The following is a 19,395-nucleotide window of genomic DNA, read 5'->3' as shown; positions in this document are numbered from 1 at the left end:
CCCAGGAAATAGTTCATGAGACCCTATCTCAAAAATACCAAACACAAAAATGATCTGGCATAGTGACTCAAATGGTAATGGTGCCTGCCTTGTAAGTGTGAGGCCCTGAGTTCAAACCCCCACACTCCCCCCCTGCACGCGCACACACATACACACAACCTCTTTCTTCATAAGTTTGGTTTCTGGTAATGTATCTTCCTGATGTAGTCAACTGTAGGAATATAACTTATTAGGAACTTTATTCAATTTATGTTCTGTATAAGCAAATCTCCATGAGCTCTGTTTACACTTAGCCTGTGCAAGTGACTTCATGCTGTCTTATTAGTTAAAACACGTAATACCTATAAGTGCAACTAATACCACTACTCAGTACCTACTAGCTTCCCCTTAACAGTTTAAGGCCATCCCTGAGAAACGGTTCACGAGACCCCATCTCCAAAACAACCAGAGCAAAATGGACTGGAGGTATGGCTCAAGTGGTAGAGCATCTGCTTTGCAAGTGGGAAGTCCTGAATTCAAACCCCAGTTGCCCCCCTCCCAAAAAAAGGGGGGGACTGGATCTGCTCTGGTGATGCCTAATACTGCTAGGAAACATTACATTGTTTTCATTTGTCAGGTACTGTATTGAGGTGGGTGGCATAATTTTACAAAATTTTGGAGAAATTTTTTAGTTTGACTCAGTACACAAAAGGAATAATCTTTTTAAATCTCTTTATCCACTCAGGTTACAAAACAGTTTGCCTGAGTTTTGAAAGGTTAAATCCTTTGCTGTCTGAATAACCAATAGGAACATAAGTACAATTAGAGTGAAGAGGGAAAATTTTATTTTTTTTAAACAGCTGAGTGGATGAGGAACTGAAAAACTTGACAGTGTTATTTCAGTACAGGAACTAAAAGATGAAAACATACCAGGAGCATTCTTTTCACCAGTTAACAGCCATTTACACTGATCACAAAGGAGTTCTTCAGTAAAAACTGTGCTTTATATCTTTGTACTTTATACAAAGTACAAGGTTCCTTTGGAGCTTACAAAGGAAGATGTATTGAGTGAATTTACAGAAGATGAAGAGACAGCATATTACAACATGCATACCCACCAGGAAAGTTAGAATTAAGGTTAGATCATTGAAAATAAATGTGTTTAGAGAATTATCTCTATAGAGATAGGTCACAAGAAAGAGGTATGTCCCTTAACAGGTAACTGATTAGCAAATAAAAAAATACTCTAGGACCAAAGTAATTGAAACAGGAAATACTAGGGAAAAGATAATATGGTAATTGCACATATAATTTTCAAAGTGTTGGATCTGGGCTACAAGCAATAGCAATCAGATTTTTAGGCAGTAAGAGATTTAAATAAATTATAAATGTGTGCCTTAAGCTCAAATTTTTTTTATTAAGAACTAAAATTTACTTCATGCTTTAAGACCTTATATATAAGGAAAGCATTGAGATACTTTGATAATAGGGTTCACAGCCGGTGGCTCATGCCTGTAATCCTAACTACTCAGGAGGCACAGATCGCAGAAGGATTGTGGCAAATATTTGCTCAGGCAAATAGTTCGTGAGACCCTATCTAGAAAAACTCTTCACAAAAATGGGGCTGGCAGAGTGACTCAAGGTGAAGGCCCCTGAGTTCAAGTACCACATGCATAAATAAATAAAATACAATGAGGGTTCACAAAGGAAATTAGTAATGTAAGTGGAGTTCCAATAAATAAGTAGTTAACAACAGGATTCTTGTCTTATGTGAATTTTATTTTTATCCTGCCTGGTCTAACTCCACTGCTTGTGCTGGATGCATATATTACACATTAACTGGGTTGGGCACTGTGATGCTATTGCACAGCATTGCCTGTAGCTAACAGTACTATATGTATTTAAAAGTTTGCCATGTCTTAGGTAAGCATTCTTGTCACAAGATAATAAACGGGGTGGAAGTAAACTGGGAAGTGATGAATATTTTATGACATTGTGGTGATGGTTTCCCAATTCTTTCCCAAATTCTTTTTGGAACTTTTCCAAATTCTTCAACTTGTATATACAAGTGTTCAGCTTATTGTTATGTCAGTCAAGAAATTAGGAAATAGGAATGCTGTATCAGAAGCTGTGTGGTGTAACTACAGAAATACAAGATAATTAATGCATATGTGAAAGAAAGGAGCTCGGTTTACATAAACTGGAAAAAGGAGAGCCCTTAAGGGAAGTGGGAGAAGGAAAGAAATAGAATGCAATAAATTTATAACAATAGAAAAATCAAGCAAAAGCCATTTTGAAAAAAATGATAGATGGGCCAAAAAAATAGACACAAATCGACAATATCAGAAAGAAGAGACATTACTACAGAATACATGATAAAATACTATGAACAACTCGGATGAATTTAGATGAAGCAAATTTTTTGGGAGGACAAATTACTAAGGTTACTTGAAAGGCTAGCAAACGTTAGATTCATGGTAGAACTTCACTCCTTGGAATATATGCCTGTGAAAGTAACAAAAAAAAGTACATTGATATTTGTTGCAGGATTACTTAGAGTAGAAACAAGCAGGTGCTGTAACTTAGGAGGAGGCTGCGATGACGGTTGGAGGCCAGTCCATATATATAGTTTACAAGACCCCATCACCAAAGTAACCAGAGCAAATGAAGGTGTGGCTCAAGCGGTAGAGTGCTTGCTTTGATACTGCAAAGCCCTGAGTTCAAACCCCAGTCCCATCCCTCCATAAAACAATACAAATGTCCTTCAACAGATGAGGATACAGAAAATGCGCAATGTCCATTCAATGGAATATTGAGTTGTAAGTGAATTATTTCAATAAGTAAGTTTTCAAAAGAAACAGTGAACATATGTATACAAAATGTAGGAAACTGAATTTGTAGTTAAATTCTTTCCCACAAAAATTCATGCCTAAATAGTGAATTTTATCAAATGAAGAAATAATACCAATTTTAGATATCCAAGAAAATGGAGTATTGCCCAACCCATTTTATGAGAACATTACTGGTATCAAAAGTAGACAAAGACATTACAAGAAAATTATAAACCAAGATTCCTCATGAATATAAAGACAGACAAATCCTTAAGAAACTTAGCAAATGAAATCCACTAATATATTGAAAAGATGTGTCATGATCAAATAGGATTAGTTCTAGGAGTGAAAGTCTGATTTAATGATTGAAACGTCAATTTGTGTAATTCATATTAACCTTAAAAAATTATCTAAATATATGTAGGAAAAAGTACTGGACAATGAATTCAACACATTTATAAAAAAAATAGAGGAATAAAAAGGAACTTAACATGAAAAGGCTATCTATACAAGCTTACAGCTACTGTATCATACTGGTGAGAGATGAATCCTTTACCCTTACCGTTGGAAAGATGACAAGGATAACTGCTGTCACTGCTCTTTGTATTAGATGCCCTAAGCCAATGAGAAAAAAAGCAGGGAGTTGGGAAGAAAGAAGTAAAAACAGTATTTGCAGATAACAATTTTTTTAAAGATGCTAAGATATCTTTATTATTGAAATTAATAAATGCAGCAGGTTCACAAATATCAATTGTGTTCTCACCAGCAAAAATTAGAAATTGAAATAAAAACAGGGTTGTGGATTTAGCTCAGTGGTAGAGCGTTTGCCTACCATGTGCAAAGACCTGTGTTCAATCTCCAGCACCAAAAATAAAAACATTTAAGGGATGAGTTACAGAACCCAGCAAGGTCCCAGATTTGATCCCCAGCCCCCCCAAAAAATAACATTTATAATACAGAAAATACGAAGTATTTAGGGCTGGTAGAGTGGCTCAAGCAGTAAGACTGCTTAGGAAGCGTGAGACCCCAAGTTCAAATGCCAGTGCCACCCCCCCAAAAAAAAACCTATTTAGGGATATACTTGAAATATATGCAAGATGTACACAGAAAGCTAACACATTGCTGGGGAAAGTACAGACTCAAGTGGAGAGAGACAATATGTTCATAGAACTGAAGATTTAATATTGAGTTGTCACCTCTCCTCAAATTATAGATCCTAGTCAAAATTTTAGCAAGCTTTTCTCTTTTTAACTTGGTAAGATTCAGTCTATATGGAAATGCAAGGGACCTAAAGCAGTTTAAACTGTTTTCAAAAGAAGAAAACTGAAAAACTTACAGTACTTCATGACTTACAAAGCTGCAAAAAGATAATGATGTTGACATAGATAAATGATCAGTCCTACAGAACAGTCTGCATCTGCACTTTCAGGGTCATCTGAGTTTTGTACAAGGTACAAGTGCAGTTTAGTGGAGAAAGGATAGTCCCGTCAACAATTAGTGTTGGACAAATCAGATTTCCCAATACAAAAGTATGAACTTTGACCCATACCTCCACACGATACAAAAATTAATTTAAAATGCACCATGGCCAGGAATGATAGCACATGCCTGTGTACTCCCAGTTACTTGAGTAGCTGAGATAGGAAGACTGCTTGAACCCACAGAGTCTGAGACCAGCTTGGGCAACACAGTGAGACCTACTGCAAGAAAAATTAATAAATGCTCCTTAGATATAAAGGAAAACATAAAGCTAAAACATCTACACAACCTGTTAGAGATTTCTTACATACAATGCCATAAAAATAGTTGATAAATTGGACTTAGCGATACTGTCTGAACAACAGTGTTGAGAAAATGAAAAGGAGCCAGGCATGATGGTGATATACACCTGTAGTTCCAGCACTCTGGAGGCTGGAAAACAGGTCACAAATGAGACTGGGGGGTGCAAGGAAGAGCTTGTAAAGCATGCAAATAATCTTTGAGCAACACTGAAGATCAGATTCTGTCTAAAAGTGGACTTGACCTAGAGACAGAGTTCTCTTGGCCACTGTATTTTATCACCATATAGGCACTGTAAGTGCCTAACACCTAGCCTGAAAACAGCTGTAGTGTGGTTATATGTTGTCAATCATCTCATATCTAGTGCAGTAAACCAGTGTTAAATGGGCAAAGCTAATGAACAGATAGATCCCTGGCTGGGATTTTACTCTTCACTTACAACATGAAGAGTAAATTAAAAAGCTAATATTCTGATCTTTATCAAACAAATTGCAATTATTTTCCACTTCCGAACCATGACAGAATGTTATTAATGTCTATTTTTAAACAGGGATTCACAGAACTCTTAAATTGTTTTATGGATCATCATAACTACTTGTTTGGTTCAATTTTAAAATTGATGCACTGTAGTTTAGGAAATTATGTATACCTTAGGTTTGATGTGTATTAACCCAAATGCCTATATTCTTACAACAGTAGAAATCATTTCTTATAGTTGAACATATTAGTATTATACAATTTCAAGTGGTGGTATTAGTATTACTGGTTATGGTTTTGATTCGTAGGGTCTCATCTGCAGCTTGGATTTGGGAGTGTTAAGTGCATTCTAAGGCTAATTAAAACTTCATTTGCCTAGGTGGGAAGAATTTTTTTAAATTTCAGACTGCTTATTAATTGCTATAGTTCTAAAGCAACCTTAAAGACCTGCTTCATCATAGCTTTTCAAAACGCGCACGAGTGTAAGATGGGAGCTACTGTTGGCCTTTACCCCATTTCTCAATGGCAATTTCTGCTTTCTCTGTACACAGGCTCAAGTTAATTCCCCCTCTTCTATGTATGCACCTTCTGGAAGTTACATGGATATGTGGTTGAGGAAGAGCTTGGCAATCTTTCACCACCACTAGGTGGAGGGCACCTTTTTCGGGGTGGGAGGGGTGGAGAAGCAGAGCGAAACTAGGAAAAGGTAGCTGTGACCCCAGTTCCAGGGCTCTAAACCCACCTCGGGGTTAAGAGGGCCCACGGGATTCCATTCTAAGACTCGCGGCCCTACGCCTCCAGCGTACAGGGCTCTAGTAATCCGAGTTTAGAGTTCCAAACCCCATCCCCCAACACCACACGCTCCCTTCCCTCTGCTGGGAACACCCCAGGGCATTTCTGAACAAGGCCATCTCCAGTTCGCAGGAATCATGCTTTGTTACAAATAAAGGACGACCAGTCCACAGCGCACGAACTCGAGCAGCACCAGTTGGACAACCATCTTCCAGTGAAAGGGAAGCCAAGACGTCCTTTCTCCACCACGTCTTCTGACCGAGCGGACCTCCCGCCTTCCGCCCTTCCAGGCTCAGAAGCGCGGTCTAATTCCGAAAGCCTCCTGTGCCGCTTCCTCTTTACTTTTTCGACTTCCAAACTCCCACTGAAAAACGTGAAAAGCAGAACAGAGAGGAGGATACAAAAGAAGTTTCTGAAAACATCTTCTTTTCTAGGTTCTCAAGGCGTCCCCTTTAAGGAACCAGGCCCACCTCTTTCCCATTTACCTACTGGCTTTCCTTCCTGCCTGTCACTCTACCTTTAAGAATATTTCCTGTTCTTTCAACCCAACTTGCACACCTCCGGCCCCCCTCCCCGTCCGGCCCTCCTCATTGGGCAGCCCCAGGCCCGCTCCCTCCTAGGTTTTCTCTCCGCCTCTTCCCGCCCTCTAGCCTAACACAACGGCGTCTCCGATTCTGATTGGGTCTTACGGAAGCCTCCCTAACACCGGACTGGTATGATGAGGGGCAGGGGCGGGGCCACGGCGCACCCAGGGTAGGCTGTTCGCGTGCCGAGCAGTGGCCGCGGGAGGGGCGGGGAGGGGCGGGGGGAGGGGGGCTGGGAAAGTTGAGGCCGCTCTGCCGCCGGGTCTCCGGCCTTGAGGGCTAGGGCTCGCTGCGGCTGCGGTGGCCGCAAGAAGAGGCAGCGGGGGCGGGGGGAGAGGAGGGCTTGGGCCCGCGCTCCCCCAGCCCCGGAGGAGCAGGCAGCGGCTGCGGACGGGGAGATTCGTCCGGGCGGTCACATACCCCTGCTTTCCCCGTCTGGGATCATGACCCAGGCGGGGGTCCCCGCCGCCGCCACCCTCGCGGCCGAGAGCGCGCAGTTGGCGGGTAAGTGGCTGCGGGAGGGGGCGCTGACAGCCGGGGCGGGGGGCGGGGGCCGGGGCTGCGGGGGCGGCTCCGGGGGGCGGCTCCGGGCTCAGCTCCACCCACCCCCTCCTTGCTCCGGGAGGCGAGAGCTAGGCAAAGTGTGCCTCCTTCCTGGGGATCCCTGAGTGCGGAGCCTGACCCTGTGTGAGCGCTAAGCGGTGTGTGCACCCCTCTTCTCCCCGACCTCCCCGCGCCCCCTGGTGCCAGGCCCGTGGGGCGTTTGCCCAGCCCCCCCCCGATGCGCGCGGGACGAGCGAGGCCCCATGCGGTCTCGGGTGCATAAAGAGCCGGGCAGCCAGGTCCGCACCGGATGGCCTGTGCCTGCCCCCTCCACCTTTCGTGTCCCCGTCACCTCTGTCCGTGGCCTCTGACTTTCCTTCCGACCCGCTCGTCAAACTCAAGCAGCTTGCTTTTATCTCTCACCCCTGTGTCGGAGAGTTAGGCTTGCGTTTTTCTTTTGAGAAATCCATCTTTTTGCTATCTGAATAGGAATCTTTCAAGCGAATAGCAAACTCCTATAATCTACTTCCATATTTCCTGAAGAAACATGAGGTTTCTGGCTCTTGTTCAAGTTTAATAATTTGATTATTGAGTTCTGCCCTACTCACTCTTCCACTCCACTTCACCCCTTTACTTTGAGACGTGGGCCTTTGCCTTTATTAACTTAATCTGGAAATTAGAGACTACATAAATCTACCTGCCAAGTCCTAAATAATATTCAGATAACATTTTTTACCTTTAAGTACGTATAGGGACCTAACACCGCACACAAACAAGACATTTGGCCAACTTTGCAGGTAACAAAGATAGTTGCTTACTTATAAACAAACGTTCAGATTTCTTGAGTGAACCTTATGGTGAGTAATTGGCTCTTGAAAGGTATCCCCGAGTTTGCACTAAGCAAACAGACTTGCTTTTGAAGGATCAACAGGCTGTCATATTCTCAATCACTTTGATGACTTTCTCCCTCCCCCACAGGACTCTTGTTTAATGTGGTTCAGAGTTGCTGTGTGGGATGCTTGTGTTTTCCTTTATTTGTAAAGTATTCTGCAAGTATTTGTTAAAAAATAAGTAAAATACATGTAGCTATTGCACAAAGAGTAGTGTAGCGTTTCCAGGTACTACAAGAATGAATACTTAACATCACATTTTGCTCTACTCTAAGCAATATGGTTTTTTTTTTTTTTTTTGTATAAATCAGTATTAGATTCTCTTGGTGTTTAAGAGAAGTTTTGCAGAATCTGAACATGGATGCAGCATTCTCTAAGGCAAAAACACTGAACTGTGGGGATGAAAAGCAGCTTCGAATTGAATAGTTGTTTTCTTTTTTTTTTTTTTCTTTCATTTTTCTTTTATTATTCATATGTGCATACAAGGCTTGGTTCATTTCTCCCCCCTGCCCCCATCCCCTCCCTTACCACCCACTCCGCCCCCTCCCTCTCCCTGCCCCAATACCCAACAGAAACTATTTTGCCCTTATTTCTAATTTTGTTGTAGAGAGAGTATAAGCAATAATAGGAAGGAACAAGGGTTTTTGCTGGTTGAGATAAGGATAGCTATACAGGGCATTGACTCACATTGATTTCCTGTGCGTGGGTGTTACCTTCTAGGTTAATTCTTTTTGATCTAACCTTTTCTCTAGTACCTGTTCCCCTTTTCCTATTGGCCTCAGTTGCTTTAAGGTGTCTGCTTAAGTTTCTCTGCGTTAAGGGCAACAAATGCTAGCTAGTTTTTTAGGTGTCTTACCTATCCTCACCCCTTCCTTGTGTGCTCTCGCTTTTATCATGTGCTCATAGTCCAATCCCCTTGTTGTGTTTGCCCTTGATCTAATGTCCACATATGAGGGAGAACATACGATTTTTGGTCTTTTGGGCCAGGCTAACCTCACTCAGAATGATGTTCTCCAATTCCATCCATTTACCAGCGAATGATAACATTTCGTTCTTCTTCATGGCTGCATAAAATTCCATTGTGTATAGATACCACATTTTCTTAATCCATTCGTCAGTGCTGGGGCATCTTGGCTGTTTCCATAACTTGGCTTGAATAGTTGTTTTCTAAAATAGCTGTTTATGGATCATCACAGAGGTAAAATGCTAAAGTTACAGACTGTGCAGTTAGTGAGCAGATAATGTATGAGAAATCGATGGGTTGTTTTCCTATTTTCAGAGTTTACCCTGTCGACAAGGGGAAAGAAAGATTAAAGAAACTGAGTATTTAACTCAGTTTAGAAGATAAGCTTCAACAGGTAATCAGCTTAGATTTCTTGCTTATAAACAGGGTCTTTAATCAAGCTTGGATCTTAACTATCTCTCACAGTTACCCATTGCCCAGTGGTTCTCAGACTGAACTGTTGATTAGAATCACGTTGTGTAAAGGTGATTCTCCTAAATTTTAATGACTGTGTCATTTCCCTCCGAGATTACTTTTGTATTGAGGAAAGGCTGACCATCAGCATATTTTTTAAAGCTTTCCAGGGCTGAGAACTATCTTTGTATAGAACAAAGTCCAAACTGCTAGGGCTGTATTCCAGGCTTTTCTTTTTCTTTTTTTTTTTTTTCTTCAGGGAGGGAGGCAGTACTGGGGTTTGAATTCAGGCCTCCTGCTTGCTAGGCATGCACTCTACCACTTGAGCCATTCTTTCAGCCCTTTTCGGTGTTGGGTATTTGTAAGATAGGGTCTCAGAAACTATTTGCTGTGGTCTCAAGCTACGATTCTCCTAATCTTTGCCTGCTGAGTATTTAGGATTACAGGTGTGAGCCACCAGCACCAGCTCACATGATATTCTTAAATACCATTGCAGCATGGCAGGACTAGAACCCCACCACCACAGGAACTGTGTTCTCTTTATCTTTGTAGTCCCAGTGCCTAACATTGAATTTGTCGTTAACAGGCACTTAATAAATGTGTGCTGAATGTGTGAATGACTGCCATGTTATGTATTATACAAAGAAAACTAAATACATCTTTAACATGGGTTGATTTGGCATTAGTTGACTTTGCTATTAAATATTATGTCTTGTACTTCTGTTATAGATTTTTTAAGGATTGGGGAGGGAGTGTAATTATAATTGTGACAGACCATTTAAATATATAATTTTGTATCCAGCATACACAGGCATGTATCTTGAGTCTTTTGCTGTGATCATGTTATCCATAAAATATTTGTGAAACTCTTGCTAAGAGAAAAGCTGCTAACTGTCCAATTGGGTAATTTTTCTTTTTCTCATTAAATTTTCCATATGGGTACAATTGCACTTATTCAGAAGCCCAGATCTTTTAATTAGATTGGTAAGGCACGATAAGTTACTCTTATTAATGTGCTAATACTGTGTTTTTAATTCAGTTCATCAAGTATTTATTGAGTACTTACCATGTGTCCAGTGTCATTAGGTGCTGAAAAGAATACAGAAATAGTAAGTGGTGAACTCAGCTCATAGGAACTTTTTGAGAGGATGGGGCACCACTCTCAGCAAATAATTAAGGCACTTACTGTAGTATTCATTAGATGCTAAATTAAACAAAAATACCTAAAATCGATGATGTCATAATTAATAATGAAAAATTAGGAAAGAGTAGATACTCTTTCAAAAGACATTTATTACACTCCTTGTAGCATGTTTGCTTGTCCCAGGGGTAAGGCAGTTTAGAAGCTAGCACCCTATGTTCCCAGTGCGAGACACTGGCCCTGGACCTGGAGGAAGCAGAGAAAACCTTATTCACAGATTACTGTGTGTCTATTCTAACTTGTTCAGAGGCTTCCTGAAGGACTGTGCAAGCTGCTTGTCTCTGTTTCACCTACCTCAGAACCTTACTCAGGGCAGAAAAGCAGTGAGCATCCATCTGCATACAGTAAAAAACCAAAACCCAAAAAAAAAAAAATAAAAAAAAAATAAAATACACTCTTGTTGTGTACTAATTGTTGAGAACAACACAAATATGAAAAATGTGATTTCTAGTACTTAGAAGCTTAGGGTCTAGTGGGAAGAGCTAAGTTTATAGAGTATACTTATGTTAATTCATTATGTAATGTTGGGACCTGTGAAGAAGGATATTTAGTCTAACCGCTGAGGATCAGAAAAAGTTTCAAAAAGGATAATATGAGTTCCCAGTTGGAAAATTGATGCGGGCATTCCATTAAAAATAACAGGTATAGACACATGGACATGAGAGAGCATTCCTTGCTTAAGTTCCTTCAAGTAGACTGATAGGAATAGAAAGTGGGGGGTTAAAGAGCGGTAACAGATGTTCTCAAACTTTCATCCCTGAGAGGTCTGAGCCTTTGTAGGACAGAAGTAGTTTACTCGTAACTTCTCTCTAGTCTCAGTACCAAGAGGTGTTGTCCTGATGTGCCTTCTCCTGACTGACCTATATGCTCCTGTAATCTCTTTTGTGTCTCATTGCCTGGCTGCGTGCGGAGCCCTGCACAGCATTACTTCGCAGTTAATGAAGTCTTTATTGGGTCCCTGGTGAAAAAATTCTCACATCAGCTACTATCATTTCTCTCTCTCTCTTTTTTTTTTTTTCCTTTTTTTTTGGCAGCATTGGGGTTTGAACTCAGGGCCTCATGCTTACTAGGCAGGCACTCTACTACTTGAGCCACTCTGCCAGCCCTAGCTACTATAATTTCTAAAACAGCAAAAGTCACAGAGAAGGAGACAAAAATTTGTGGTGCCACCATGGTAGGTACCACTTTTACCTCTACATCACTTGCAGGACCAATATCTCTGGTTATAAACAACAGAAATTGCCAGGCATGGTGGCACATGCCTATAAATTTAGCCTTTGGGAGGTGGAGGCAGAGGGATTGGATAGTGCATTTGAGGTTAGTCTGGGCAAAACCATGTCTCGTTATAGGTGTGCATACTGGTGCACACCTATAATTCCAGCTACTTGGGCGGAAGAGATAAGGGGATCTCAGTTCAAAACCAGTCCCAGGCAAAAAGTTATCAAAATCCTATCTCAATAACAAAGCCTTGGTATGGTGACATACACCTGCAATCCCAATTACTTGGGAAGTAAATATTATTTTGTTTTGTTTGTTTGTTTGTTTGTAGTACTGAGGCTTGAACTCAGAGCCTTCACCTTGAGACACTCCACCAGCCCTTTTTTGTGATGGGTTTCTTTGAGATAGGGTCTCATGAACTATTTGCCTAGACTGGCTTTGAACTACAGTCCTGATCTCTGCCTTCTGAGTAGCTAGGATTGTAGGCATGAGCCACCTGTGGCCGGCTTGTTTTATTTATTTATTTATTTTGACACAGAGTCTCACTGTATAGCCAAGGCTGTACTCAAATTTGTAATCCTCCTGCCTCAACAACCTGAGTGCTGGGATTACAGGTATATACCACCATACCTAGTTAATACTGTGCTCTTTAGGGAATAATGACAAGGAGAAAAGTCTACCTATGTTCAATATAGATACAGTTCCCAATATTTTCAATCCAAGGTTAGTTGAATCCATGAATGTAGAACCCTTATATATTGAAGGCTGGTTGTACTGTAGATTCTGGAGGATGAGAGGAACATGATGAATTTGATGAATTAGAAAGAAGTATTAATAAGACAATGGGATCTAAAATCCACTGGAGAACAGGGAAAAGGTTGAGAGCAAAAAAGACTGAAGAACCAGACATGTGCAAAAGGGGACTGAATCTAAGGTGTTATAATAAACAGGAAGAAATGAACAGTGTAAAATGAATTGCTAGGATTTGGTGAAATGATTTGAAGGTTTGAGGGAAGTTAGAGCTAAGTTAAAGTTTTGGTGTCACTGATAAAATGGAGAACTTCAAAGTAGGTCTCTCCAAACAGACTTGTTTTATAATTAAATGTTCTGAACAGTTTTGCCTAGCCAAAGATTTGGAGCAAGATCAAAGTTGAAAGGTAGCTTTATAAAAAGATAATGGTTTATACACAGAAAAAATTGGAAACTTTTTATGGAGAAAAGAAACAGGAAAAGGGAGAGCACTGAGACTTGGAATTCAAATGAGAAAGAAAAAGGGTTCTTATTAGCAAACAAAGATGCATATGTGAAAAAAAGGAATACAGCCTGGAAGAGAGCATTTGAGGGAAAGGGAGAGATCAGAGGCCTCAAATGCTTTTGTGAGTACACTGTAACAGAGAAAAGATCTGTGATGTGATGAAAATAGTCTCTGGCCTCCAGGGAAGAAGTTTTGGTTGGTTGGAGCAATCTGAAGACATACTGCTATGGGCTTAGGAGGGATTGGCCAATGCTAAGAAGTTTCACGGGTGGAGCAAAATAGAATGGAATGATAGAACATTCTTGTTTAATATGAGGGAAATCTTTTCATTGTGGAAGCAAAAGGCAGATGATTAAGAAGAAAATAAAGTGCTCATGAGGAAAGAATCAATGATAGTGTCCCTCTTTACAGTTTTAGGGAGATATGGAGGGGTAACAGATTAGATGTATAGAAATAAATAGGGGTGTCTTAGGGCCCAGTTAAGGAAATCATACTGGATGATCCCCATCTTCTCAGTTAGGGGGAAAGGAAGAAAGATAACCAACATTGAGCCCCTGCTATGTACTAGGAAGCTTGCTACAACCATTGAGTGTATTATCATGTAAACTCATAATAGTCCTTTAGGGGCTGGTGATACTATCCCAGTTTTAAAAAGAGTGTGCTGAGATCAAGAGTACTTATTTCAAAACCAAATAGTAGGTGTCAGCCTTGAGGTGACATCAAAGGCTATTCCCATAGTTCAGTGGTTGATGTGGAGTGAAGGATACATGGAAGCTTGACAGCAGTTGTATTAATGGTTGCAGTGATTGTGCCTGAGAATCATTTTAGGAGCTTTTTGTGTATATGTGTGTGTGTGGTACTGGGGTTTGGACTCAGGGTTTTATGCTTTAGTCATGCCCTGGCCTTTTTCGCTCTGGTTATTTTGGAGATAAGACTCTTGCTGCTTTTTGCCCAGACTGGCCTGGACCACCATCCTCCTATTTTATGCTTCCCCTTGTCACTGGGATGACAAGGTTGTGCCTGTGGGCCACCATGTCCAGCTGTTTTTGTTTTTTGACATGGGGTTTGTCTATATTGCCCAGGCTGTCCTTGAACTCTTGGACTCAAGGGATCCTCCTGCCTCAGTCTTTTGAGTAGCTGGGACTACAGGTGCTTGTCACTGTACCCTGTTCCATTTTAGGAGCTTTAAAAAAATTTGGAGATGGGGTACTAGCAGAGTGGCTCAAGTGGTAGAATGCCTTCCTAGCAAGTGTGAGAGTCTAAGTTCAAACCCCAGTACTGCAAAAGAAAGAAAAACATCAAAACCAAAAAATTTCATAGCTGGGCACTTGGGAGGCTGAGGCAAGGAGGATCACAAGTTCAAGGCTAGCTACATATTGAGACCATCTCAAGACACACATAAAAAATTCCTACATCCTACCTTTCATCCAGTAAATTCTTATTATCTATTATGTGTCTAACATGGTTCTAAGCACTAAGAATATGTCAGCGAATGAAACATATGGAGATGTCTGCCCTCGAGGTCATTACATCTGCTGAATCAATCTCTACAGTTGAATCTTTGGTGGTCCTGACCATTATTCAAGTTTTAGAATCATTGCTATAGCAGTAAGTGATGAAAGACAGCTTACTGAGTGTGGCTTCATAGTGAGCTTCCTCTACACAGATGACACTCAGAGCATCAGTAACAGAAAACATTACTGGAAGGTGTTCCCTGTCCTGTGTTAAGGGAGTAGCATAAGATCAAGGAGCTGGACTTTGAATTCACTGACCCTGGAGTCAGTTATACTACAGGGGAAGCTTATTCATGATCATAATAATATTCAGCATTTGTATAGATTTAGCTGTATTAGCTACCAGGGACCATTGTTCATTCAACAGTCAGTGGTATAACAACACAGTGTGCACGTTGTGTTAGGTCCTTGCGATACAAAGTCGTCTCTGCTCTAAGGAGCTTGGACATGTATGGATATCAGTTGATCATTAAAAAGAACCCTGTGAGTAGTGTGAGGGAGCCACTCTAGAAATACTTTATGTAGCTATTAGGGTTGAACAAATCAAAAAAATGATTGTAGATACTGGTTTCTCACTGTCAGAGAGAAAGATGTTATAGGTCACTAAGGAAAGACTGTATTGAGTCCTGTAGTGCTAGATTAGAATCAGAGATATAGGTATAAACTCATGTTTATTTTAATATAAATACAGATAGATACAGAAATTAGGATAGATATATGTGTCTGTATGGGTTAGTAGACATGCATATATTTGCTAACTTTGTCTGCTGAGAGGGTCTAGAAGAAGTGATATCCCAGTAGCAATTAGTACACTCAACACCCAGATCTTGGTTTTTAAATTCCATTCTCTACTAAAAAGAGCAGACTTTCCCTAGAGAAATAGCTGATTCTATGATGAGAGCAAGGAAAGAATAAAATGAGCCTTGAGCTTTTCACAGTGCTAAAAAGTAAGGAAGTACTAAAAGGGCACAAAAACCAATCCAAAAGAGCACTCTGTGGCCAAAGGTTGAACAATTTGAGCAACAAAATAACTTTAGCACTGAGTTATGACCAAAAATAAAATAAATGTCCATATTGATATAAATAAATGATTGAATAAGTTCCTTGCAGAAGAATTCTTTAAAAATCTATTTAAATAGTTCCTCTCCAAGAGGTACAGATTAATTCTGTCTCTATGAGTATGAGCTAGACTTAGTACTCACTCTTTCTATCCTCTATTCCAGGGAATAGAAAGGGGTATACAGTGACATAACAGTAATTGTTTGAGAAGTGTTTCAAGGAAATTGAGGAGGGAAATTGGGAGGAGGATAAAAACTTTTTATAACTTAAATCCTTTAGCATAAGCTGAGTAGTTCAAAATAAGCATATTTTATTTTTATAATTACAAATAAGGCAAACAATAAAGAATTAGAAATAGGACAGAAATGGGAAGGGTAGTGTGTACAGATTAAAAGCACTGAGGAACTTGTGAAAAACACAAAGCACATGGATTCAAATTAATGGCTAAACCTTGTGTGGAACCTGCAGCCTAAACTGCAACCTAATTCAGGATCAAAGTGAGTTTGCCAAATTCAATTCTGGAAAACTCCAAGGCACAGACACTATGAAATTCAAAGTGGATTGAGGGTGGTCAAAAGGTATCAGGTATCATTAATTACCAGCCTTCAAAACAGCTATACCAGGACTTACTAGAATACCTAATTACATTTGCACATAGGCTAAGCTGCTAGAGCATATCTACATAAATGTATCTCCAATATGGGCTTTAGTTCCAGAGAGGACATCAGTACCCTACTTTACAGAATTCGGATTGCCTCTGTGACTGTGGAGCTCTTTCCTTCAGAGGCATCACCTGGATATGACCTCTTCTATGCGTGATACTTTCCATAGCAGAACTCCTATAATGGACATGCACATTCAAGGCAGGGAGGAGTAATTTTCACATGTATTAAAGCAGCGGTTCTTAGTGGTAGGTGCACATTAGAATACCGAGAGAGGTGTTTTTGTTTTATTTTGTTTAGATTGGGGGGGGTGTGCATTGTGGAGTTCTTTTGGGTAGGACTGGCGTTTCAACTCAGGGCCTGTGGTTGCTCAGCAGGCGCACTACTACTTGATCCACATCACCAGCCTGGAACGCTTTTTATTTTAACTCAGATTGAAAAAGATAAAAAAAATTGGAATTATGAGGAAGAAAAAGTTGAGGTAATAAAACAAGAACATCACAGAAGAAGAAATATAAATGATTCATAACGTGAACTGGCTTTCAGCCTCATTGGTCATTACATACAATAGTATGATACCTTTTGTTGCCTTTGGATTCATAAAACTTTAAAAGGTTTTTACTGCAGTATTTTTCCAGCATTGTTTTCAGTAATAAAAAAGAAAAAAGAGAGAGTAAAGATATATTTATCAGTTATGGGTCATTTATTCTATGAGGTACCATATAGATATTTAAAAGAATAAGGTAAATTGACATGTGCTTACCTGGAAAGAGACCTGTTATATATTTTAATGTTAAAGCATGTTTTAGAGTGACACATAGGATGCCTCTTTTTAATAAAAAATTTCTGCAGATGAGATAATACGTATATGTAGATAACCTGTAGAGAACTAGAAAAATTGATTACAAATCTGTTCCAATGGGAAAAGATAGAACTGACTAGCTGGTAATGGGTACTTTAATTCTCTCCTCAAAAAAAAAAAAAGTGTTGATCGTGTTTATTGTGTTATTTTACAGTATTTGTTTATTTACTTAGTGTTGTGTTGAACACAGGGCCTTACAAAGCTAAACACATGAGCTACGATCCCAGTCCCTTTTTCAGTGTTTTAAAAATAATTTAACTGAAACTACATATTATTTAGAAATCAATAACTATGAAAATATTGCATCAAAAAAAGACTGAGGCCAAAGTTGTACCTTGAGAAAATAATATAGCCAAAATACATTTATGAAAAAGACTAAAAACTGAATTTGTATTTTGGAATAGAAGTGCATTTATGTGGCAAAAATTAAAATTTTATGTAGGAATATATAAGCTTTCCTCAAAGACAGTCTTTATAGAGATACTCTGTGCATTTATAAACATATTTTCTCCCCATTCTAAAAAGAGAAGTATTCTATGCAACAATTGGTAATCTAAAATTTAAAACAGTATCATGTACAATAGCAGTAGTTTACTAGGGCTGCCATAATAAAATTCCACATACTGAGTAACTCAAACAGTAGAAACTTACTTTTTTCACAGTTCTGGATGCTAGCAGTCAAGATGAAGATCAAGCTGTTGGCAGATTTAGTTTCTTTTTTTATTGGTGGAAGTGGGGTTTGAACTCAGGGCCTTGCACTTGCTAGGCAGGCACTCTGCCACCTGAGCCAAACCTCCAGCCCCAGATTTGGCTTCTTATGCTTGGGTTAGAGGCTAAGCTTCTTGCTGTGTCCTTACATAGTCATCTGTGTTGTCTGTGTCATATATCCTTGTAAAAAGGTTCCAGTTATATTAGATTGATTCCTACCTAATGACTCCATTTTAGCTTAATTACATTTTAAAATGTTCTTTTTCCATATGAACTGCAGATGGGGGAAGTACATGATCCAGCTATAGATAGATAGATAGATAGATAGATAGATAGATAGATAGATAGATAGCTGCAGAGTGCCTTGTATGCTAGAAATACTAGATTGAACCATCTGAAACTACAATTTCAAGAGGTCAAAAGGGGCTTAGGGATGTAGCTCAGTGATAGAGCACTTGCCTAATATGTGTGTGCCAGACCTTGGGTTCTGTTCCCAGCATGGAAAAAAAAAAAAAGGGAAAGTTGAATATGGTTAGCTTCAGATGATTCACTATCATACTATGACATTTCATCAGTCTCCTTTTTGATGAGCCTTTTGGGTGTTTTCTTGTCTTTTGCTACTTCAAACAATATTGCAGTGACTGTCTTTGAATAAATGTCTTTTTGTGCAAATATGAATATATATGTAGAGTAAATTTCCAGGAGTTGCTGCATCAAAGAGTTGTGTTTCTGTAGACTGGTTGTGGGCTGCTCAAGAGGGAGTCAGGCTATGCACCCTTCCAGAGGCCTCTGACAGAAAGGACTGGAGGTGGACTGTCCATATAAGGCCACTGGTCCTTCTCTATAAGGCCAGAGGTGGACATTGGGGACAGAGAGAGTATAAGATTCCAGGTGGGGAGAAGCATTACCCACATCAAAGTACTGTGTTGAGATGTTCTCAGTGCATTATTTTGTGAGGAAAATTACTGGAGCATTTTTTATTACATAATTGCATCCACAGTGTTATAGATCTGCCCTAAATTTTATCCAAGGAGTGTGATCACTGTACGGAGGAGATTTGAACTGGCAGTGGAGAGTATTTCACACTATTTGAATTTGATGTGTCCTGTTCTTTCAGTGTGTCAGTTACTAATGGATACATAACTAATTGCTTGGGGATATGTAGGAAGTATCTGGAATTGATACCACCAGATGGTTAAAAGTGGAGAGGCATTGAGGTATACCATATTATAGGTATTTTGTTTAAAATTTCTACAACGGCCAGGGATTGTACGATTTAATTTTTTAAGACCCGATGTTCTCTTTGAGTTTTGTTATGGAATAATTTCTGTATTAGAAGTATTTGCAGTTTATATGTGGAAGAGTGAAAAGAAGGTCTAAAAACTGCCACACAATTTACAGTTGTTATCCCTGGAGAGTGGGACTATACGCAAAGAAACTTTTCCATTTAAATTTATACATTTCTGTACTCTTTGAAAGTAATTTTTATGCAAGGAATTAATATATAGTTTAAAAATAAAAATTAAAAACTATATCCAGTTAATTATGCCTTTGGCTTTTTTCTTCTCTAAATACAGGTTGGCTGAGATTCAGTGAAAGACAGTTCTAGTGGCAGAACTTTAGT

At 39.7% G+C, this 19,395-nt stretch overlaps 1 protein-coding gene across 10 annotated transcripts in view; it reads left to right on the top strand.

Annotated features, from left to right (window-relative positions):
- The first annotated feature begins 6,674 nt into the window (after positions 1–6,674).
- Positions 6,675–19,395, top strand: part of Usf3 (upstream transcription factor family member 3) — a 50,266-nt gene continuing 37,545 nt past the window's right edge. For 6 of the 10 annotated variants that reach the window (XM_074073166.1, XM_020181956.2, XM_020181960.2 and 3 more), the window contains exon 1: positions 6,675–6,946. The gene's annotated coding sequence lies outside the window, so the exon portion shown is untranslated. Of the gene's footprint in view, positions 6,947–7,063; positions 7,144–9,154; positions 9,234–19,395 lie in introns of those variants that run through there. The other 4 variants (XM_074073162.1, XM_074073161.1, XM_074073163.1 and 1 more) reach the window with 2 other exon arrangements.

Source organism: Castor canadensis, chromosome 5 (genome assembly GCF_047511655.1).
Source record: "Castor canadensis chromosome 5, mCasCan1.hap1v2, whole genome shotgun sequence".
Lineage (NCBI taxonomy): Eukaryota > Metazoa > Chordata > Mammalia > Rodentia > Castoridae > Castor > Castor canadensis.
This window is presented reverse-complemented; position numbering and strand designations above follow the sequence as displayed.